Here is a 26662-nt window from a genome sequence, read left to right as displayed (position 1 = left end):
CGATACATTAAATATTACCATATTTTTTATAAAAAATGAAATAAAAACAGTTATAGTGTAAATGCATGATGTCGTTCCTGAACAACAACCAACTTTATGAGCTTATAATTCATCAGTTTAAGTTCATACATTTTTTTATCATTTTTCCCATGTTATTTAAACCCTAAAACACTTTAAAAAAATTATTACCTTGAAAAACAAAAATCCTGCATTGTAGGGTTAATATATCTGAAATTACGCAAATATTGTTTACGTACACTCAATAATTGTTTATTAAAATATTTTTTTTTATTATTATTAAGAATAAGCCCTCGGCGACATTGGCCATTGGGAACAATGAAATTACATTTTTTACATCTATAATTTACAGAATTTACATTTGAATAAGTGTACATTCATTTTGAAGTTCTGCCAATGAAATGAAGTTGAAGGTGACTGCGAGTGAAGAGTTGTTGTGGCCAAGTGATTCTGCCAGGTGTTCAGGAAGATTTGATTCCAATCTTGAGTCGGTATAAGATAGACATTCAGTCATAATGTGTTTGACTGATAGGTACGTGCCTTATTAAAATATTATAAATGTGCATTAGGTGCTATTATTAAATTAAATTAATTGAAATTATTAATTAACAAACAAGTTTGAAACAAATAGTTTATGTCTATACTATGTCAAGTGCTCAGATTTAATCATATGGTCTGCAGTATGGTAAAGAAAAACTCAAAACACTCATATAAAACATAATATTAGGTATGTAAATTTTATTAAACTTTAAAGTAGGTACCTTAACTGTAAGGTATGCTATATCAGTGTATTTACCATTATTTGATATTTTAAAATAATTATTACGATATCAGCAGATAACTTGGAGCATGGGCCATACCACAGGGTTTTTTTTAATGGTTATTTCTGACTGCACAAAGTATTCTTACTCTAGCAGCGGCGGGTTTCATCACTCACCAAGGGGGGGGGGGGGGAGAGGCTAATTTAGGCTCAAGAATTTGCGTAGTTGTATTTTAAATCTATATAAAATTTTAATTAACATAATATGTTTTTCCGAATATGCAAATTATTTTTTTTTTTTTTTGCTATGTATTTAAGTAACAAAAAAAACGAACTGTTTATTTAAATAAATATTCGTATTACATTATTAATTCCAAGTTTTTTTTTTAACTTTTGAAAATCGTTCAATCATTATCTGTTGAGATCATATTCTTCAATGAAGACTTTTTTACTTCAAAATTGTTTTTCTCACTGAATAAAATGTGTCTCATTACACACTAAAAAGAATCCTGAACGATACTGATCAGTTCACATCATATTTAAATTATTTAAGTCAATTTAATTGTTTAAAAAAAAAAATTCGATAGACTTACAGTGCCAACTAAAAATTTTATATGTAAAATTATTACTGGATACCAGTTTATACTGAGTATAAAAAAAGTTTATGTATACAACCAAAAATAAAAAATATCAATAAATGTCTAGATTGAAATAGTGTCGTTTGGACACTCCCTTCCATCAAGCCAGACGGTGCAAGTCCAAGCTTTTGTCCAAGTCAGAGCTCTTGCACGTCCAGTTTTGTATATTAATCAACCATATTACTTATTGTATTGTTTATACAGATTGTATATATTTTCTTTTAATAAAAAAAAATGTATACAACTTGATGGTATCGGTGAATTCCACAAGAGCGCACTCATAGTATTGTTTTTGATGCGTTTATTATATTTTAAAATTTAACAAAATATAATTTTAGGCTAATATTATAATCATACAAACTGTTTAAATTACATATTATATTATATATTATTATTATTATTATCAAGTCATATATTTTAACTAAAAAACTTACCCAAATTAAATTATATATCATCTATTCATCTGTTATATTGGAGGAATATATTATATATATATTTTTTTTTTCAGATATGTGTTTTATGTTTTTAGTTGGTACCTATTATGATGGTGGTCCACAATTATTATTTAGATACTGACTTTGACTGCGCCACTGGTTAGTGGTATACTGGTATGTCATATTATTATTAATTGATAACCCACGGAATATTTGGATCGGGATATTCTTGTCCCGTTAGTCTAACCTTTTGTTATTATCTATTATCTAGTACTAACGCAATAACAGATTGTAAGTGGTGACTACAAATGGATTTTTTGATCGAATTCATAATGTTATATACAATATTACCTAGCCAAAATAGTTAAATTATCAATTCATCGTATTGGCATTCGTTGATATTACAATATTTTCTTTTATATAATATTAATAGATGTATAAACTTGAATAACGCATGTAGATAAATAAAAATTGAGGTCAGCACACCACACCAAATAATGAAAAATTATTTATTGAAAACAATTTATTTTATAATATTTTAAAATGTACAAACATGCCACAGCCAGTAAAAATTATTACTAAAAAGTAGTAAAAACTCTATTGGAAACTACCTAATTACGATGCAAATAGTACTTTCAGGTTACGTAACGACAAAAATAAACATTTAAGAAGTACTATCTTAATGGGCCACTACTCACTACTAATGGTAATTAACTAACTTAGGGACAATAAAACAGGCGCTCAGGAATGTGTAAAAAGTTCTCTCAAATTATGATCAAAGTATTGTTTGTGAATTTTTAATCCTAATTGTTTATTTACAGTAAACATTTTTTTCCCTCATAATGACGGTATTATAGGTACCAATAATTTATTAATTTTAATTTGATTTCAGAATAATATATTACGCGTGGGTCGCGCCGACGATCGTCGAACTCAAAATTAAATTAAATCGTTTTGCAGACGATTTAAGTTTGAAACTCATTCGTACACGAATTTTCCGTGGGTTATTTTCGATTCATCATCGTTCGACGGCTTTTTTTTCCCGCTCCGCTCTGTTTTATTCTCCCCTTCTCTCCCCTCGGTGATTATAAGTTTTTAATTAAATTCCCTTCTCGCATTACCAACGCGCCATTTTGGCCGCTTCTCGGATTCGTGCGCGCATTCTTATACCTACATTGAATTTTGGCTACGTTTCCCTGTATATTATAATATATACTATATTATGTGCTACCACGCTTTTCATTTAATTGTTGCGATTCCTGTTTTTCATGTAAACACACTTGGCGGTTCGTGCAATTTAAAACCGTTTTCATCTTGAGAAATTCCACACCTGAAGGATTTTCACATTTACAAAGATCGTATCCGCAGCCCAACTCGTGTCATTTGCATTTTTCACTTGATTATCTTTCTGACGTTCGTCCGAGGCGAATTCGTCAGATATTGTTTCTCAACCTAAAAACACAAATAGCTAGGAAAATGTGTGTTTTCGGAGGGGGGTTGGGGTTACATAACAATATTATGATAATGATATTACGTGCTCAAATGTATAGTAGAGATGTATATTTCGCCACAGTGCAAAAGTACCCAAATACTATATTATTCTTCCAGAAGCTAAAATTCCATATTTTTCTGAAAAAAAATCAATATCTAAATAATTAAAATGTCGTAAACAATAATTGTAATCTATTTTATACATGTGATCCAGTGGGGGTATCCAATCATTAATTAAGATGTATTTAATGCCTATCAAAAAATTACCCCATCCACTACTGTCATGAATACATGATCCAAACATAAATGTAATAATATTGTATAAAAGATTCTGAGCCCAGCGACTATGTATTGATTTTACAATGATGTATTTTTGTTTTTTTATTGTTTAACTTTTAAAAATATATTTTTTAGTAGAAAATTACTTGGATTTTCAACTTTTAGGAGGGTTCTGATATAAAATTGGACCCAGTTGGTACTGTAAATGATTCTAAAATAACTTAAATATGGTTGAAATAAAAAATAGGTAACATGAAAAATTTGATTGATAACTTCGTCTTTTATTTATATTTCTATGTTTTTAATTTATTAATGATTGTTACGTTTCAAACGAAACTTATTTTTTAGTTTAATATATGTATATAAACAATTTAAATTTAATCACATTAAGTCATATGATTATTATTAATAAAAAATAATAAATCACACTTAGAGATTTCAATTACTCAGTAACTATTATGAAAATTCATTTTTGATAGTTCGGTACCCATAAAATTTTCAGGAATAAATATTACTTGAAAGGGTTTGAGGATATAAAGATTGCATTTTCAAAATGATATTGAATTTAAATTAAAATGCGATAGAAATTTACTAGACTACAGGTCTAAATATTATATATTTTTAGTTAAATTAAGACCTATGAATGAAAAAGAAATAACGTTTCCATGAAAACAGACTTCCGACTCGTCAGATCGAATAAATCGTGTTTTGTCCTTTTCGCGATTCTTATCATTTATTAGAGTCATTCCGGACTCCGGTTCTTATTGTTCATCACTACCTTCATCGCCGCCAAATACGCTTACGCTACAAAACCTTTTCAATTTCGAAATAGTTTTTGATTTTTTTTCCGATTTTCTTCGATGGTGTACCAGTTCTTAATATCTTTCTTCTGTTTTTCCGTTTCTCTCTCTTATTCTCTTTGTCCTGCTCTTTTCCCTCTCGCTAGCCATTCTGTATGGGCTAAAGGGAATAGGGATGATCGAGAAAACTAAAAAAAAAAAAAAACGACAGACGTTCAACGTACGTTAAACGGCACGATTGTGTTGATTTACTTACCGCAGTCTTATCATTGTAAGCGGCACTTTAGTTGTATATACGTCGCAGATTTTCGGCCACACACATTTTCTAGCGATTGCCGAATTTATATGCAATATAATTTGCTCATTTATCACATTCTCGGACTACCTATAAGGGTCTTACAAAATAATATACAATCGTGGTAAGTGTATTACATGATAATAAACTCGGACTGATAATAAAATATGTATTAAACTTCGTGCTTTGTCGTTTTTTCCGATATTTTCTTCTTCGACATCGAAGAGTGTCTATTTTTGTCAATATGTAACGTAATGAATGGGGGACCAAGGAAACTCGATAGGTTGGTGCAACACACCTCCCTCGTGGTTATTTCACACTTAAGTGGCTATTGATATATTTATATTTAATACCGAATCTGAAGTCTATAAGAGTTGGATCCCTAAACTGACCTTATTTATACAATTACCGAATTGATTACCGGGTGATCTTTAATATTATAGCTAGTTGAGGATGATATTCGAATTGGTTTCAACCAAATTTCATGTTTAAATAACTGTATTTTCTATACATATTAATGCAATAATTAAAATATATAGTCGTGGTTGTTAAGATTTTTTTGTTATGATGAAGCTCTATAAAACTAAAGGAACTTGAAAAAAATAAACGAGCAATACAAATCGGTACATATCAATTTAAAAAAATAAAAATATTTTGAGATATATTGATTTTTTTTTTGTTATTAGCATGATATAAATATCACTATATTACCTATTGTCAGCAAGTCTTACAGTAACTTAAAAGTATTGAATTATAAAATATTTAAGTTATATTGAAAAATATTGAAAAAAATTAAATAACATTTTGTTGTTGGCTTATATCATGATGTGCCTAATTATAATCATTGAAATATTTTAAAATATTTGAATGATTTTGAAAATATTTTATCAATCGTTTAGAACAGAATTGTTTGAAAAAATTTATCATTTGACATAAAAGACAATACTTGTCTTATAAAACAATATCACTAATTAAATGTAGCTAAAAAAGCAAAAAATTATTTTTGGCAAAAATATAATTTCATTTATTTTGATTTATGTACTACGTAGTTTATGCTATATATATTGCAACGAAATTATAGCAGATGCGTACAGCTCCATGTTAGACCGGTAAAAAAAGAACAAAGAAATATTTTCGCTATCTAAATTGCTTATACTTATATGATCTATAAATTGCATCATGATTATAATGATTTATTATAACTCTATCGTGTGTTACGCGCAGGCACGTCGCCAAGGGGGGGGGGGCTTTGTGGGCCTTCCCCCCTAAGAAATATCAGTGGCCCCGTGCTGGCTCCCTTGATTTTTATTTTTAAATATTATTATGGTATGTAATATAATTGTCCCAAGCCGGTTAAATCCTAAATGTATATTATATTATTATATCTATATGGTACTCCATAATATAGTAAAGTTGACGATCGTATAACAAAAATTAAATTCCGAGGTTTTATAAATATTTGTCAATAATACAAGATAGACAATAATACGTCTATTAATAAATTGAAAACTAGAATTCCAAATACGGGTATCGAACGCACATTTTGATAAACACAACTACAGACAATACTATATATTTTAATACTTATAGACAATAGTGAACCAATACGGTAATCGTATAATAAAATAAACATGCCTAACAAAATGATATGAGAACCATAGAAATAGACGACTTGTCCTAATATATTTTTTTAAGATGTATATTGCATACCTATATTAATAAATAATAAAAATATAATGCTTAACTAATACAGACAATACATTGTGAAATGTAGTATTATTTTTATAGATATTGTCTGATAAGGAGAGGAGTGGTATTAGGTACAAAAAACAGAAAGGGGCCAAAAAATATTGGCCCCCTTATAGAACAATGTCTAGTTCCGTGCCTGGTTACCCGCTGTATATTATGTATATTATAAAAAATATATATTACTACCTATAATAACGAAAATAATATCCGACATCATATACGTATTATTTTATTTACTACATTTATATTTCCCTGTTCTAAACCACTTATATTTTAAAAGTAGATAATATTATTTATCCAAAGTGTGTCGTGATGAATAAAAATTTGAGAACCGCTGCTCTGCACACACCTCTATTTGTATACATATACATACGACATACCTATAGTATACAGAGTGTAACAGAAGTATATGACAAATGAAGCATTTAATCACCGAATATCTTTCTGTTTCACACTGTATATACACCTGCTGCGTCCACAACTTCCATTATACATTTACTGCGTGCCGTTTGCGAGGGTCATTTTGGATTTCAGACGCCCTTCCTCCTACCGTCGGTACTGAAACTTAATGATAAGTACTGTCATAACGTCCAACATTACAAGTTTCCAGGAAACTGACGTCAGACTACAATGATTTCGCTACAAAACTGGTATAAAATATTAAAACACACAAATATCATAACGATGGCAATAATATAGCGATAAGGTTTCGTCTGCAATATTCTAAGTAGACTTTTGTACGCACAACATATTATTAATGCGACAATAACACGATTATTTATGTCAAAAATCTTTATGGTCGCCACGAATTAGTTGAGTCGATTATTTTATGATCAGTGAGCCATACTATAAGATGTCATCACTATGATGGAAATGGCGAATTATTATATTTAAGTACGTAAAGGTATGAACAGGTAACAGAACAAAAATAAAAATGCCACGTACCTATGTAAAAATTTAAGTAGGTACCTACCTACTTGGGTTTTGGAATATTGTAATGAACGATTGATTCATTATAAAAAAAAAAATTTAAGTTAATTGAATATAAAATATGTAATATGTAGATACCTATCTAGTCCAGTAAATTTCAATCGCATTGTAATTTAAATTCAATAAAATCTTGATATATTAATATATCACCTAGAAGTAAGTATTGAACGTGCAATTTTAATTAATATTTATTCGTGTAAATTTTATGGGTACGGAACTATCAAAAATGAATTTTCCATAAATATATTATAATAGTTACTGAGTAATTGAAATCTCAAAATGTAATTTATTATGATTCATTAATATTAATATGACTTAATGTGATTAAATTTAAATTGTTTCTATATTAAACTAAAAAATAAGTTTCCATGTATGGGCCGAATTTCGTATTAAATATCTTATGTATAACTGGCATTACAATAATATATAACTAATATCTATAAGATATACAGAGTGATTTAACAAGCATACCACACTCATTTTTTTCTTTAATAATTAATTTAGTAAAATTTTTGTTTTTAGAGTTTTTTCAATATACTAATTATTTTCGGCTCCTGTGTGCTGGGGGGGAGGGGGGTTGCAAATTTAAAATATAATATCCCTAATTATAGGTTTAACAAATTGTCAATTTAAATATAAAAAAATTATTATATAAAATATCTAATAACAGGACGATGCCAGCTGTCAAAAGTGCATATATAAAAACACAGTAAAAATGTACACTATACTACACACACGCACACAATTGCAGTGCCTCCGCTTATATTGCTTATAATGTAGGTACGTATAAAGAATCGCTTGGACGTCGCCTAACACCTCTCGTGTGTGCATACGCACACGTATACTCCTAGTAACGTGAGAAAAACAAATTTAATGTTCGCAATCGACAAATGGATTATAAACTTAATTACAATTAAGAATATACAATAAATTTTCTTCTTTTCATTAATTTTAGTAGGGGGTGCGATCATTGCGTCGTCCAAGCCACTGATACTAATGAATGACATTTCCTAATTCTTCATGTATGTACTCGTATGTAAAACCCTTTATCGAAAACTATTTTCTTTTTAGTTTATGAGGGGATATATTGACACAACGGTAGTTAAAAACTATTAAAAACACATGGCCACAATTTTTTTTTGAAAATTCAATACAAGAATTTTCAAGACTTCGTCTACTTGTATTAGATAAAAAATGTCTACCGGAAAGTCAAATTGCATTTTTATGAGCATTTAAATTGCAACATTAGATATTCACTCAATTTTTCCTGTACCTACCTATATATTCTTATTTTGTTGTAATTCAAAAACGTATAGTTCTAGAAATTTGAAATTCACACTATATCTAATCATGATATATTGATATATATATACATATAATCATTGATCACTTATTGAAATTGTATTTTTCTTTTCGACCAATAAATATTATTATTATTAAATCATTAAATTTTAAATACGACACGCAATGAATTTTTCTAATGCATGCATTTTTCGGCAAAAATTAATTCAACCTACTATATTATGCCACGTATTACAACGATTAAACATCTGTTTAAAATTACTGTAGCCTCTACCACATGCGTTTGTTTTTACTGAATAAATAATATAGTGTTTAGGTATGTATATTATTTTTTATTTCATTTTCTGAAACAATATTTTTTGGTGAATTTCACATTTATAACAATTAAAAATTAAAATTAGTGGATTTAAGTGCACACAGAAAACCCTCCTCGTCGCTTAAAATGCAATTGGTACAGATATTTGAAACGTAACAATCATTAATAAACAAAAACATAGAAATATAAATAAAAGACGAAGTGATCAATCAAATTTTTCATGTTACCTATTTTTTTTATAGCTCATATTCTTATATTTCGCTTGATTGTATTTACATAAATAAGTGACACATGACTTCAAAATATATACGTGTAAACTGCTTAAATAATATGAGTTACGAATATAATTTTATTTCCTCAGGGGTGCTAAGTAATTAGTACTACGGGTTTGGCGGACTCGGGTACCCGAGCTCTGAAATGACCTTAACTGGTTGGCTCAGCCGGTTCCTCCAGGTTGGGGGTTTGGCGGCGGGCTAACGACCCGTTCCAGTAAAAAGCATTGTAATGAAACCTACTACTGCTATGCCTAAGAAAACAACAGATAGTTTGGGAAACTAAAAATGGAAAATTTAGAGTATTTCGATTTGGAACACGGAACATAAGATTTCTGTACAAGCCAGAGGCTCTAAAATGCATCACTCGTGTAATTAAAGAATAGAATGTGGATTTAGTTGATTTCCAAGAAGTGAGATGGCCAGGATCTGGAAATCTTAAATTAGATAACATGCCAGTCTTCTATAGTGGAACCGTTAATTGGAAGTCATGAGTTAGGAGTGGATTTTATAGTAAAAGAGTTTTTTATAGTAAAGAAATTCGAAGCACTTGATTATCAATTATGCTATTTAATAATAGATGGTAAGCCCTTTAATAAAGCGATAATCAATTGTTATGCACCAACAGAAACGGCCAACAATGATTATAAAGGCTCCTCTTACGATAACCTAGAAAGAGTACATAATTTGATACCCAAAAACTACGTAAGAATCTTAGTTGGCGATCAAATAATCCAAATAGGAGGTGAACACGCTTTTAGACACATTATAGGAAAGGAAAGTATGCACAGTGAAAGCAATGATAATGGACTGAGACTAATAAATTAGCTTCGCCTCAACTAAAGGATTAGTAATAAGTAGTACACGGTTTCGACGTAAAAAAATCAAAAACAAACCTAGGTATCTCCAGACGGAAGATTCAAGCTAGATTGGCCATATTATTATAGTTTAAAGATACAGAACTAGTATTAGACAAGTTAGAAGCTATAGAGGAGCAGATGGAAACAGGCCATTACCTGATCATTATAGCATTATTAAATATCAAACTGGCTAATAGTAAGAACCAGAAAAAACTAAAAGGTAAAATATGCCTGGAAATAGAGAAAACTAAGGGTCAAGGAAGAGTCGAAATATACCGAGAAAATCTAAATGTCAAACTTACGGAAAGATCCCAGAACTCGGAGCAAAACCTCATAATATGTGTATACGCAATTTGAAAAATTAGAAAATACCAATATAGTATAATAATAGATATATAATATTTATTTTATTGTTATAAATTCATATATTTTTTCATATGAATATACTAGGTTTGAAAATTATTCATTAGTTTATTGCAAGCAAAATGAACAAAAACTAGTTATCTAATGTTTATGATTTCATGAACGACTGATGAGCAAATTTCAAGAATATTGAATAGGTACGTATTCAATAACGTATATCAACGAATAATCTTTTAAAATTATATTTGTTATTTGTTAATAATAAGTAGGTATTACGTTCTTTGAGAAACGAAAAATAATATTCTTCTTGTGCATACTAAATAAATAAAGAACTTATGGTGAACATAATATTTGTTTTGTGCAAACTGTAAAGGGCATATGGATTAGGAGCAGATCGTTTATAAAAGGAACCGAGAAATAGTAGACGTTATTATAATTTAATTTATTGTCCAACGTTCGCATTATTATTTTCTCATATTAAATAAAAATGATTTTTTTTAAGCGTAATGAAAGTATAGTGCTTACAGTTATTTTAAATATTGCAGTTTGGGTTATGCCAGTTACTTCAGAAATTACAGAGTGGCAACGTATGTAATAATTTATCAATGTACATATTACCTATGATTAAATTAGTTCTAGAAAAAAATATAGTGTTGATAATATTATCATCAATGGTTTGTAAATTCAGGCTAAGAACATTATTTATATAATTGTTTAACAAATGAAAAACTAATCTAGGTATACAAAACAATCGTATAGAATGGTTACATTTTTGTATAGTAAATTATTATGTGAAAACTATTTCATGATAATTTGTAGTCAATAAAATAAGGACTGATAAAAATTTATTGTTTTATTTTTAGAACATTGCATTGGTAAGTTATTAATTTAATTAATTAATAAGCAAATCGTATCTATTTTAAAATATTTATGATATTTTGAATATTTACGTATTAAAAACATTTAAAAGGTTGATGTATTATCACAGATTATATAAAATTATTAAAGTTATATATAATCTGTGATATTATATTGTGAATTATTAAATTAGATATAAGATGAGATTCGGTAAAATATCGACACTTGGTTTGAAATAACGGAGAAGGTGTGTTTCAGTATAAAATGACGTGTTATATGCTATCTACGTTTCCCGATGTTTATTATTACCGGTGGCGAGTAGGTGCTTTGCAATATTACAATCACAATATCGAACATGGGCGTGTGCGCGACATTAACAATATCGGATTATGCTGTACCGTCAGAAAGGACAAGTTGATAATTCGTGTCGTCTCGTTTGACGTGGTGGTTTTGACCATATCCGAGCACGGTATGCCAGCCACAGAGGGAAAGTCGTATACGAAAAAACTGTGTATAATTAAATATCGGGGCCCGTTTACTGACCATCGCGGTTGCCGCCGTGAACAGAAATGACGATCGTGGCTGCTCACCAATTGGTGGTATTCGATGGTCTAAACTGTTGCTGCTGCTGCTGGCGCGTGTTCGTCGTGGTCAGCTTCTCCTGATGACGCGCTTCGTATTTTCATTGCCGTTTGTGCATATCAGTTAACTGAAAGTCATTAATTAATATTGGCTCACGTCGGTTCGCAGTCCGTAACACGGTGCATGGTGCACGCCATCTGTTGTATGTGTTTGGCGCTTATCGCCGGGCACTATACAACAAATAGTAACTTTTCGGTCTTTAACTTTAACTTGTCGGTCGACCAGCGGCGCGTCGGTGCGCGGTGATATAACAGATTCTCCGCGTTGCTATTATACCACCGTGCGAGTAATCCATAATATTGAATATACATCACGTTAATATGAGAAAATGTAATTAGGTACTTTTGTCTCGTTACACATTTTATTGTACAGTATAATATTAATATTTGGACTTCCGTTTGTATTGAAATAAAAATTCGTTATTATAATATTATCCACTAGGCGTATGACTCCTACATCACCCATTTTTGTACGTTTTTTATATTGGTCAACACAAATATAACGGCAAAGATTATATCAGTCTGACAAAAGTTGAAAAAACGGTGTATTTTTACGAATAAACTGGTAAGTTTGATGACCCCATGTTTGGCTACGTAAATATTTTGTTTTTACAAGTTGCCAATAGTAATTTCGTTTGCGACTGTTTTCGTAACATCCCTTGAGAACGCCATTACACACACTTCATTATCTACATCATTAATTTTTTTACAAAATTCTTATTTAGGAATTACATCTCTTTTTGTGTAAAAAAATTCACACAAGTTTCATCAGTATGCATAATATGTCTATTTAAATCAATAATTGAACGAATTTTCAACACAAATGTAAATGACAAACACACACGAATGGTTCACTGCAAACACAACTAATCGTTGGAAACGCCTGAATCTATAATCTTGTATAATATATATATATATACTATATAGTACCTATTGTTCGCGCATCGCGAAGTATTTTTCTTTTTATGTGTGTTAATTTTGGGGCCGTTGGCCAAAATACGTTGCATAATAGCATGAGATTCGGAATACAGTCGGTCAGCACTCTAACTGGTCGATCGTCGCGAAAAAACGCTGCAATGCGGGCACGTTTGACGTCGGGAGGCGTACAGGTGAGCTACCCACTTCCCGCCGACTGTATCGGCCAGATCTATGTATTATGTAGAGCACGGGTCAGACCGGTCATAAGGGGCTGCTTGCTCAATCAAACCATTCTTGACGACCCGTGCAGTATATTCTGCGATAAGGAATACCAACGTATTATATTATGTCATAATAATGTTCGTTACACCAGTGACGGCTATAAGGGCTCAGAGTGAGCAAAGGCGATGCGGATTGTGGGCTACACATTATATAACGGGTGATTCTTTTATCATTGAACACTCATTATTTCAAAAATTACTGATTTTGAAAATATTTTTTTACATGGTTTCAAGTTGTTAAAAAACCAACGTTTTTATTAAAAAATTATATTTTTAAATATTTTTTATCCTTACAATTTTTTAAGTTTTTACTTTTTTGAATGACAACATAGAGTTTTAATTTCATATTCCAAAACAGAATATTTTTCTAAGTATTTTTATTCATAAAAATCGAATTTAGGACGAGCAGTTAAGTATTTAAAGTTTAGACAAGCGGAGTAGTGGACAAACATTTTGGTGGGTAGCCCCGTACCACTCCACTCTGCCAATCTAAACTTTTAATACTCATAACTCATAAACTACTCGTTCTAAATTCAATTTGTATGAATCAAAATACTTAGAAAAATTTTCTGTTTTGGAATATGAAATTAAAACTCTATGTTGTCATTCAAAAAAGTAAAAACTTAAAAAATTATAAAGGTGGGTATCGTTGTTGTGGGTGACATTGTTGTGCTGTAGACTAGATTCAACCACTGTAGGAGAATGGCAGCTATTACAAAAAACCAAGGATCTTCCTAAATTTACCAATCTGGAAAAATTCTTAGCTAACCGTGTGTCTGCATATGAGGTCGGTGAAGTAGGTAACCAGTCAACTCAGCCCAAACAGTCATCTACTGGTGTTCATCCATTGCAAAAAAGGGTACTGTTCACCAAACAATCCAATAGTGTTCCCTGTAAAGAAAAACAATGTATAGAATGTCCAGAGCAACATCGGTTATCAGTGTGTGAAAGTTTTAGTAAAATGCCTTTGTCTGAACGCCAGGATTTAGTGTACAAAAACAGGCTGAATTACAATTGCCTATATCCTGGCCATCAAGTCCGTCAGTGTCATGGCGGTAATTGCAATAAATGTGGAAAACGGCACAACACTAAGTTGCACAGTGATACTCCATACAACCCTCCTGCTTCAGCGAATGAACAGTCATCATCGGCACAGAAACAATCGGTTGTAACATACGTTGAACAAGGCAGCAACAATTCTGCTGCAATGAAGCAAATAATATTAGCTACTGATCTGGCCAATTTAACAAATGCAGTTGGGCAACAAGTTCAGTGTCGTGCAATCATAGACTCAGGGTCTCAAGTCTGTTTAATAACCAAAGAGTGTGCATAAAGATTAAACATTAGTGTTGTTAGAAGCTCGCTATCGATAGCGGGAATCGGATCTATAACTGCAAAAACTGGCTCTATGATAAGTACTACAGTGAGTTCAAGACTTCATAACTTTGAAGCATTCATGAACTTCCATATAATTGATTCAATTACAAACAGTTTGCCTACCCACCGTATGAACATAAAACCCATGCATATTCCACATACTGTTAGTAGCCGACTAGCTGACCCTCATTTCAGCGAATCAGCTTCAATTGTTATCTTACTTGGGCAGAAATATTCTTTGAAGTGCTTGTTGGTGAAAGTATGAAGGTTAGTCCGCTTGTTACATTTTACAACACCAATTTTGGTTGGGTTTTCACTGGATGAGTTCAAATCAATAATTTGCCACCGCAGTCAACAAGTTTAGTTCTACGTCATTGCAATCAATCAGCTATAGCTCTTATTGCTCAGTCATGCTCGAATAACCTTTCACTTGAGGCTAAGGCTGAAGATCATTTTAAATGTAACGTGTTTCGTGACGATCTTGGTCGCTTTGTAGTAAGACTGCCGTTCATACGAGACCCATAAGTCATTCTCTCAGATCTCAAGATTCAATGCACTTCATACCACCCTCCGCACCCCACTTTGGTGGTCTCTGGGAGGCGGCTGTAATATCTGCCAAAAGACATTTGCTGAAGGTAACTGCAATGGGCCTTCTCACATATGAAGAAATGAATATCTTGCTTTGCCGAGTAGAAGCTGTATTGAACTCTCGTCCAATATCTCCAATGTCAGATGATCCATCCGATCTCAATGCATTGACACCGGGCCATTTTTTAGTCGGAGGAAGTTTAACATACCCGCTGAACCTGACAGTACTGGAGTACTGGAATACCGCTTAATAGAGTAAAAAGGTGGGAGCTGGTCAAGATTTAAGCTTCAAGATCAAGACCATCTCTCAAGTGGAAAATGGTTAGAATTACCAAGGTTCATCCTGGAGATGATAGAATCGTTCGTGTGGTCACTGACACTAACTCAGCTGGTAGGGAGTTCCAGCGTCCAACATCTAAAATTTCAGTGCTGCCCAGCATCAAAGAGGAATAGGATGCAGCCTAACCACTTTTCAGTCTTCACTCATCGTTTATTAAAATGTATTTTTGTAAAAGCATCATATTGCTTATTATGTTTTTATCACTGTTCAACACTGCAGTTGTATTAGTATCTGTTAAATATTCTATGTTCAATATTCCATGTTTAATGTATCTCGCCTACTTTTGTAAGGCCTGGGTCCTTTCAAAGGGGGGAGAATGTTGGAGCCAATATGGCAATTTCTTCATGTAGTTACTCGTATGTTTGTTGTGTTCCGTAGCGGTCTTATCACGAGTCACTGCTGCGCGGTTTACGATAGTATCAGCTGTCATGTGCTGACCGCCCAGTGTGTATCTATTGTTACTGTGATAAAATTATTTTTATTGTTTTGCCAATTTTTCTACGTTTTGGTTTTTTTCGTTCGTCTTCTGCTGCTAAACCACGTTTTATTTTTTTGTGTTACTTGTGATTCGATTCTGGTGAGTATCGTTCGCGCAATATTATTGCCAATCTAATTGTTTTTGTCCCCTTTTAGGATGTTCATTGTTCACCAGAATTATTGAAAATAACGTGGTTTTGTCTTGTGTTTGTTCTGTACGCAGCAGCAAACCTCGTGTTTACTGTGAGTTCTTCGTTGTGGTATGGCTAGGTGGTCGCTCGTGTGCGGTTGTAATTATTATTGTTTTTACTTACGTCCCCGGCACGATTCGCGTGGGATGAAATCCGCCACCTAATATACCACAGGTGAGTTTTGTTTTTTTGTGTTAGAGCCGACGTGCCTAACTACCTAGTAATAAAATGTCACATTGCATTTAAATGATTCATATGTAAAATAAATGACAATACCAACACAACGCACTATTTATTAATATACCTTCTCTCAAATATTAAACAAATTCTTTTAGGCCGTGAAGGCATTTTCTTTTATCAAACTAGAAGGCTGAACGCGAGCCAACAAGTATAAAAGCATGTAATATACCAATGCATAAAATTTTTGTATTTTTAAATATTTCATTAGCCATATAGGTAGCTACTTAAAAAAGTTCTTCGGGAAAATGTAATCAGGATTTTTATTTCGTGAAATGGTCTTTCGAGAATAAGTTTTCAAGACCCTTCCTCGAACGTCGAATAAATTCACAAAAGCGGAAAGCATTTGAGACTTCTTATTATTTTTTATAAAATCGTTTATAGCTAACAATTACCAATATCAAATCAATCATATTATATTATACAAAGTCTGTTAGAGAAGGGAACAGAAAATAATAGTCCGATATAATTTCGTATCGCACCACTAATTGTGCCCACACTTGGATATAATACATTAGATAGTTTATGGTATTTATACAATTCACAGTAATTTATACATCTGTAATTATATAGTGTCGGAATGTAATGGTTATACTATATATATAAAAAAAATAATATATAAATATATATATATATATATATAATATATAGGTATACATGATTATAATACGAAACAACCATTGCGATTGGCGCATACGTATAATAATATAATAAATAATAATACTTTATAGGTAGCTACTAATAATAATACTGACACTGCCATTACTATTATACGAGTCAAGGCCGTAAATTATAAAAAATGCGGCGATTGACACTTAAATTTTAACAAAAAAAAAAACTTCTTGATAAGTGTCTGCATAGTGCATATAAGATAAGATCGAACTACACGGGTTTGTAATCTGAACACTACTAATCCAATAAAATTATAAAATGTTATAAAATATATTTATAATATAATAAATGATTGGATGGATATAGATAAATGAAGAATCATTAAAAAAATCAATTGTTTGTGTTACTAATGCATAGTTTTTTTATAATTTTAAAATGAAATAGAACTTATAACACAATTTAGTGGATATAGTGGTAAGTCAATTATTGTCATTAACACATAATTCAATTTTATTGATGATATATCCTATTTTGGAAGTATATTAGTCAAAAATATAATTGTCGATTTTGTGATCTTAACGAAAAATTTAAACTATTTTACTTTTACATAAGACTTGGTTATTAGGGCACAACAGTGAAAAATTTTTATACATTTATTTATTATAAGAATTTATTTTAGTAGTATTTTTTTACAAACTAATTTATGACACTAAAATATTCCATTTTTTACCCAATAAGTAGCTAAATTAATGCTTCAATATTTTTTATTAACATTTCGTGTGGGAAAATTTATCAATTTCCTTAGTGATTCATTCAAGAAGTCAAAATTGGAAATCTCCAGATATTTTTTTAACTCTTCGTGAAAAATTTGAATTTTTACCCAAAATCAATTAGCAAAATTGCTTTTGTTTTTTTGGCCTTAGTTTTTATGACTGACTAAATTTAAAATCTTAGTGGTATATTTTAACATTAACTTTTGTAATCTAATGGTTTCTCAAGCAACGATCATCTTATTTTGTTGTAATAAATTAAAAACAAATAACCACAGAAACTTTAATTTCTCACCGTTAGAGTTTTGTATACACAATAAAACTTACAACTGACTCTTTTTGAACTATTTTTAAGCATACAAAAGTTTTGATTTAAAAAAAAAATGTCTACAAACATCGATAAAAACATGTTCACAATGTTAAGCAATTTTAAAATTGAATTCAAGATTCTTCGAGAGTTAACATCAGTTTGAAATTGTCATAGATACCTAGATAAAAACTTTTATAAGCATTTAAGTTTAATTTTTGGCAAAATTAATCTAACTCACGAAAATTTGTAAACCGTTTAAATTATGTAGTTAAAAATAAGAAATTTATACTTTATCCAGAAAATAAAAATTTTAGTTATTTAATAATATTATTGGAGGGTGTCTGAAACATTTAAAATATATCAAATGATTTGTTTTCAGAAAAATTTAGTTAAACCTACTGTTCCACTAATAGTAAAATAAATTATAATCTCTTACAATGACCCACATGAAACCTAATTTATAGCAAATCAGTACCTCCATGCCAACCTATTTAACTTTTTAAAGCTACTAGTATATTTATATAACCTACCTCACTTTTATTGCATAAGTATCTTAGTTCCTATACTGTATTTATGGGAATGTACTGAGTTTCTATGGTAACAGGGAAAAGTTATACAAAAAAGTGATATTGAATAATGATATGTAGTAGGTTTTTGTATACCTATACTAAGTATTTTAATACTAGAACAATGAAATTTCAGATATAACAAGTGATTTTTATAATGATGATCCAAGTGGTTTGTATATGTAACTTAATAATTAATCCAATTTTAAGTATCATAATAATATATTATAATATATTATTGTTGTCGTATACACATTTCTCTAGTTAATAATGTATATAATTACCAGTCTATTTTTTATTTTAATAAGCCACAACAACATAGATTATTGGCTTTTGTTATACATAATGGGGTAATATAAATTACCAGTCTTACCACCAAATTATTTATTATAATCTGTATAATATTTTAAACTTCCCTAATGAAAGTACAATCATAAATTTCCAAAGACTATTTAATATTAAAACTTTTAAAGTATTAAGTCTATAAAATGAAAACACATTTAAATATTTTACAATTAATTCCATTAATTTAAACATTTAAAATGAACACTTACATATTATAGTATTCACTAAAAATCTGTTTTTGATACAAAGAGTATTGTATTAATGTAAAAACAAATGCACCTTTTATTTTAATTAGTTTGTTCTATTTGTTTTTTAGTTGATATGGGTACGTTTTTCATTGTTTTTGCTGATTAAATCGTATGAAATACTTATCACTCAAAAACTACTAGTCCTAAATTCGATTTTTATGAATCAAAATACTCAAAATCAAAAATATTCTGCTTTGAAATATGAAATTAAAACTCTATGTTGTCGTTCAAAAAAGTAAAAAACTTAAAAAATGATAAGGATAAAAAATATAATTTTTTAATAAAAACGTCGGTTTTTAACAAATTAAAACCATGTAAAAAAATATTTTGAAAAAAGTAAATACTTTTCGAGATAATTAGTGTACCCACTTAAAAGAATCACCCTGTATAGTGTATAGGTTAGCTGGTAATTGCCATTGGTTGAGTTGCTATTTCTGACATATTGACATTGTCGTAGGTTATTTTTTTTACTGTTATTGTAATGTCTGATATTGTTCTTAGCCGTGTTGAAAGAATTCTATTTGCTTTCAGAGTATTTCTGAATATTTCCAAAATTTAGTTTCAAGTTCATTATTAACACTTATTATGGTTGAAGGTATCATGTGGGGAGCTCCTAAAAACATAAGGAGGGTGAAGGAATCTACTTGCAACTCCTAGACAAAGCAGGAAATGCTGATTGTTGTATAATTTGCAAAGCAACATAATAATAGTTACTAAGCTCGACAAAATAAACAAAATATTGGAAAATAAAATTAATTTCTAAAACAAAACAAAATGGTTTATAATATAGGATATCAGATAATCTTTAAAGTTTCTTATACGTTTTGTTTCGAATTGATGTGTACTGTATTTTAAATAAATGAGTTAACGCACTTTTAAGTATAATAACTATTTGTATTATAAATGTAATATTTTGGAGTCGCTCGCATTGGCGCAGTGTACTTTATACGGAGTTACAATCGCGACTAAAAACGAATTACAAAGGTAACCGATAAGCGATAAATTCATAGTTGAGCGCACAATAATTTTACAATAATATAAATGATATAACACCAAATAAAATAATATCATTGCGATTAGAGCCTTAACACGTTTCAAACAATGTTATCTTAGACCGTTGTTAGTTGTTAAATTACATTATAAAATAGTTTCAAAATCTTGAAAAATTTAAATTTAGGATAACAATACTATAATTTTCTATGTCGATTGTTTGGAATGTTTGGATACACGATAGTAATACTAATTATATTAATAAGTAACTAAAATTAAAATTATTTCAAAAAGTTATTACATAAGTTTATCATTGTTCATATTAGGATATTTTTGATTTATTGATCGCAACCTCAACATAATCATAAATAAATATATTTGTTGCTGTGCATTATTGTTATGATGTCAACTAAATATTATTTTTAACTTTTTGTAGGTACCAATGGTATGTTTAATGTTTATATTTTTTCCATAGTTTAATAAGTGATAGTCTAATTAATATTAAAATAAAAACTGAACCACACTTATTTGTTTTTTTTTTTATCTAGAGCAATTAGAAGGTTTGTAATTGTATGGCTTTTATTGTATTGTATAACTTTTCCATAGTATAATAACTTTAATACGAATTATTGATATTTTCACTATTGTCATCGACATAATACAAAAACAGGATACTTAAGTTAAAACAATCAAATCCGTTGCACTTTTATTGACATATACATGTCTTATGGTTGGGGACATTCTATAAATTAATGCGACACCGATCTCGTTACCATTACGTCATTGTGTTGAGTCCGTGAGGCATGTTATGAACCGTAACTGGATTCGGCTTAACAGGTATGCAGATCAATCAACGTGACACAACTATGAATTATATACGTTATCATAATATTCACAAAATAGTTTACAATTGGCCTTTGTTTACAAATTAATTCTTATATATTATAGACAATTTTACAATTTTTTAACAATCTTTGTAAAATTAATAAATTCTTCATACTGTCAATAATAATAATAATAATAATAATAATAATAATAATAATAATAATAATACAGTCAATAAATAAATAAATAAATGAACTATTGCAGTCAATAATAATAAAATGTAAATTAGAATAATACTAATAAAAATTAATGACATTTTGCATTAATTGTCACATTATTTTTCATATTTAAGCATAAACGTAATTTTAAGCGTAACAATAATAATTAATGATTATTAATTTTATATTAACTTCTTAATATTATTTACTTCTTACGACTGTAATCAGTATTCCCAAGACATAAACATGTACCAATGTTGCATGGAGTATGGATACTCTCTCTAATTATTATTATTATTTTTTTTTTTACAATTATTTAAAGATACTTTTGACTTGAATTTTTTTTTAAATACTATTTTCTATACTAATTTTACTTTATTTTTGTTTAGCTATTATAAGTACGTTAACTTATGTTTTATTTTTTATATTACTTCGTATGCTTAAAACTTTACTGATTAATAATAAATACACACATTTAAATATGATACTACTAATGTATAAACCCCTCATCATACTCATTTGGACCTATGGACTCCAACCTTGTGGGAATGCTAAAAATCAAATTTAAATTATATTCTGGCCTTTCAAAATATTTCATTAAGGAAATTAACAAACTCCCTCTCATATGTATCAAATAATACTCTTCACGCAGACCTAAAAATTAAAACCGTAAAAGAAAAAGCAATAACTTATTATAAATGATTCCACAATCGTCTTGCATTCCATTCCAATCCCCTCTAATTAAAACTATCTCAACAAAAGTTCTTTCGGGAATCATCCAAGGCGGTTAAAACGTAACTGGTACATAGATATGTTAACCTAAGGAAAAAAATATGTATAGGTATATATTATATATATATATATATAGGTAAGTTAATTAAAAAAATTAATTTAAAAGGGTCATCAATGGGTGGCTACTATTCTTGTTTTTAGTTTATATTTTAGCTAATACTCATATCGTACTTTTGAGGAACAGATTGTGTATACAGGAATAAAAGAAAAACCAAAAACATTATCCTGTGTGAAATTTCAAAATTGTATTTTTTATATTAGGTATTAAATGATTATTTTTCTTCTTTTAGGTTAGGTATTTTCAATTTCCATTTATAGATAAATCAATTTTATTGCTCTATTTTTTATGTTTCAACATTATAATATAATAGAAAAAATAAGATGAATTTCACCAAAATTTAAAATCACATAACCTTTTAAATGCGTATCTTACGAATTGCTGTACATTAGGTGGTGGGGTGGAGCTCTGACTAGGGTAGGTTAGATTTGAATGCAATGATATGTATCATTGTATACGAAAAACGATTCTGAACGGAGATGATTTGTCAATCTAGGATATATTGTTATTTAAATATTGTCCTATATTCTATTTTGAAACAAATATTTTATTTTTCAATTAAGACGCATTTGAAACTCAAATGCTAATAAAAATGTAATTTGAATTTACAATGGACATTTTTTTTGTGATAAAGATTGAAAAACTTATAAGGAATCTTGTATTAAATTTTCAAATCCTAGATTTAAAAAGAAAATTTTTTATGAATTTATAGCTTAAAATAGTTTGCGAATTTTTGTGATTTTTACGTATTTTGTCAAAATTCAAACTTTGAATGCTTATAAAAAAAAATTGTGACTATGAATTTCTTTTATTTTTCAACTGCTGTTGTAACAATATCTTAAGAGTATTGAATTAAATTTTCAAGCTTTTCTACCCAGAAAATAAATTTTTATCGATATTAATTTAAAAAAACTAATAATGATTGAAAATTGCATATACCTATGAATAGTTTAACTTAAGTCAAACATTTTTGAAAATTTTATGGGGGATAGAATATATTTATATAAACATTTGGTGAAAATTTCATGTATCAATGGTCATTTGTTTTAATGTTACATCAAAAATCAAATTGATTTGAAATGTCGAAAATTGATTGTACGTAAAATGTCCTATTTTCCCCTTAATTTTTAGTTTGTTTATCCCGATTATTTAGAAAAATATTAATAATTTTTTACTTTTGACCCCAAAGTACCAACTAGATTTTTTGGTTGAACGAGGTACTGAAGTCAAAAATCTAAGCACTTTTACTGCCCCAAAACGTGATGACAGACAAAAAAAATATTCATGGTTTTGACGAATTTTTGTCAATATTTGAACTTCAAATGCTAATAAAAAAAAAATTGTGCAAATGTATTCTTATAATTTTTTAATCACTATAAGAATAACTTATGAGAAACTTTGTATTAAATTTGCAAGTATTTTAATAGGATTAAAAAAAATTTATCGACACTTCAAAAAAAAATTTTCAGAAAAATTGAAAATTTCATTTGTGTATAAATATCTCAAAAAAAGTCAAAATATTTTGAAAATTATGTCATGTAAAGAAAATGCAAATTTAAATAACTGGTAAAATTTTCAAATATCTACGACTTATACTTTTGGAATAATAACAAATATTTAAAATCGTTTCTGGATAAATCGTTATCGTTACGCTATTTTCGTAAAAATTTAAAATTCAAACGCATTTAAAATTGTTCCTATAACGATGCTTCGAGTTTTCATTATAGCTACTTGAAGGAAAACTTATGGAAAACTTAGTGTTGTATTTCTAATCCTTCGTTATAAACACAAACAATTTTATGATTTTTCAACTTCAAAATTACTTGCAAATATTCGCGTTTTCGACAAATTTCGTAAAAATTTGAACTATAAACGCTTATAAAATAAAATTGTGACTTACGATTTTTAATTTTTTTTAGCTACAATAAGAACAACTTATAAGGAACCTTGTATTAAATTTTCAAGTTTTTTTGGTAGTCCAACATTTTTTTACCGACACTTCAAAAAAAAATTCTCAAAAAAGTGGAAAATTTCAGTGGTCTATAAATAACTCAAAAAAAGTCAAAATTTTTTGAATATTCAACTGTATATAGATAGCACTACCATAAACATTTTGTGAAAATTTCAAGTATTTACAGTGATTAGTTTTTGAATTACAACCATATAAAAAAAATCGATTTGGTCGAAAACTGATTTTGCGTAAAAATTCCCGTTTTTCTGTCATTTTTTTTTTGTTTTTCTCGATTTTTTTGAAAAATGTTGGAAAATGTTTACTTTTGACCTCTATAATTCACCAAGGATCTTCAATTTTACATCGGAAACCACCCCCAAAGTTTGAAATCGAAGCATTATTTCGACTAGTTATGCTGTACACAGACACACAAAAAAAAAAAAACACACATCATTGTAAAATCAATACATTCATCACTTCGTTCAGAATCAAAATTAAGGGTATTTTACAATACTTTCAAATATGCTTATATAGTTTTTTTATAACGTAGTCTCCATCTATCATCAATACCCACACATCAGAATTTATATATTTTCATCACCTAGCGTTAGAGAAAATCTAAGGAGTCCATCACATTGAAAATATCTGTACCTAAATGTAATACGAATTGTTGCTAATTGTATTATTATAATAACTATTGAATATTATATATTTTTCGCAGATAATTTAAGTAAGTGTATTTTATGTTTATTGACATATTATTACTTCGCCTTTTCTAGAATTACTTTATTTTAATTTTATTTGCACAATTTTTTTTATTTATTATCTGTACTTATAATAGCTACATTAATATTTAATACGTAAGACATATTATAGAGTATATTATAGCTACAATAGTTTACTAAAAGCTACACGGACAAATTTACTGATAAGTGATAAATGAGTTGTAAATTGGTGTCGTAGCATACCTATTATCTACAGTGACCTACCCTAAGCATCCTCGTTTTAAATTATTGACAATCAGCCGAGATTAGTAAATTGGGCCCCAATCGACCATTAATCGTTAAATTGAGTCCCGGGAAAAAAATAGGCAGTAGGCAAGTTGGGTCTGGGAGAAAAAAAGATTGTAGGTCTTGTGAGGATTCTTTTGATAGCTTTCCAAAGCAAACCATTGATAGACACCAGTGAATAGAAAACGCAAATAAGCGGTGGGGCCGTAACTGTCGCGCATTAGACACCGTACCATTAGAGATGTAATTATGGTGGGATTGATTTTTATGTTTTTGAAGTTGTCTTTTAAGTTTATTAATTAGGTTGTTAGAACCGATTTTCACTGGGGTAACTTGTCAGCTACCATATTTTGTTGTAAGACTTTAAATTGCGCCAGGAACGGGCAATAATAGGCCGTGCGCCTGGTTGCGTAATGCACTTCGAATGCACCTCATATTACCCACAGACAGGTTTGTGTGCGTGTGTGTATAGGTATAGCATTCAACAGGAAGTTCGCCGAGCAAGACCTGTGAGTGATATGTGGTGGTGTGTGTAAATGTATATTATAAGTGTGGGTGTGTGCTTAAAAACTAACGGATAGGTAACTGGTAAAACGGTTACTCAATTTGGTAATAATAGGTAATATAATATAATAAAATAATCGATTACGGCCCTTTTGGCCCAAAAAGGTAAAAATAATATATATATAATTTAAAATGCTAGTTTGGCACAGCCGATAATATAGTTCATATGACACCAATAAAATAATAATAATAATATAAGTAAAAACTCACAATTTTGTCGGTGCTCGGCTGGCCAGCTGCTACCTAAACTAGTCTATATAAATAATTGCACACACACAAACACGAAATAATTGAAAATATAATACACGAAAAATAAATGAACAAATTAGACGATTAGCGCCGTCAAAACTGCAATACTAAGTATAAAATATGATTGGTGGCGCGATTAGCGCGCACACAATATAATAATAATAACAATATAATAGTAATGACAATATAATAATAATGGCGATTAGCGCACACTATATAAAATATTACAATAAAAAATGTGGCGATTCACGCCAATACAAAATAATAAGAAATAACTAGTGCCTATAGTGGCGATCAGCGCACGCTATATTATAGTATTATAAGAAAAAGGGTGGCGATTAGCGCCCAAACAAAATATAATTAATAAAAGTGGCGATTCGCGGCCACGCATTATATAGTATATAAGTGGCGATTCATGCCCACGAAATGCACAATATAAGTGGCCAACGGCGATTAGCGCACGTACGGGAAGACATAAAATTGCGGCGGCCGTGCTATTTTTCACGGTGGTTTGGCAGCGGCTGATTGCGCTTTCTCACGCGTAATCTTACTATTATATAATTCACATAACAATTAAAACACAAATTAAAACAATAATATAAATAAATGATGATAATATGTGTGTGCGGGTACCACACGATTGCGTACGATGTATCTTTTTGAGAACACGATTGCGTAC

The 26662-nt window shown here is 29.6% G+C and overlaps 1 long non-coding RNA gene across 2 annotated transcripts; it reads right to left on the bottom strand.

The window, feature by feature from the left end:
* Positions 1-1843: 1843 nt before the first annotated feature.
* Positions 1844-26043, bottom strand: LOC149056770 (uncharacterized). 2 transcript variants are annotated; one of them, XR_016191077.1, is made up of 3 exons: positions 25945-26043; positions 3385-3479; positions 1844-3302 (listed from the first exon to the last, which is right to left on the bottom strand). It is a non-coding gene; the product is annotated as an uncharacterized LOC149056770 (long non-coding RNA). The 2 variants fall into 2 exon arrangements; XR_016191076.1 differs by lacking the exon at positions 25945-26043 and adding an exon at positions 11969-12117.
* Positions 26044-26662: the final 619 nt, after the last annotated feature.

Source organism: Diuraphis noxia, unplaced genomic scaffold, assembly GCF_037042655.1.
Source record: "Diuraphis noxia isolate RWA-SAM2 unplaced genomic scaffold, SU_Dnox_SAM2 contig0003, whole genome shotgun sequence".
Classification (NCBI taxonomy): domain Eukaryota; kingdom Metazoa; phylum Arthropoda; class Insecta; order Hemiptera; family Aphididae; genus Diuraphis; species Diuraphis noxia.
Note: the sequence above shows the minus strand (reverse complement) of the source record. Positions and strands in the feature narration are given on the sequence as shown.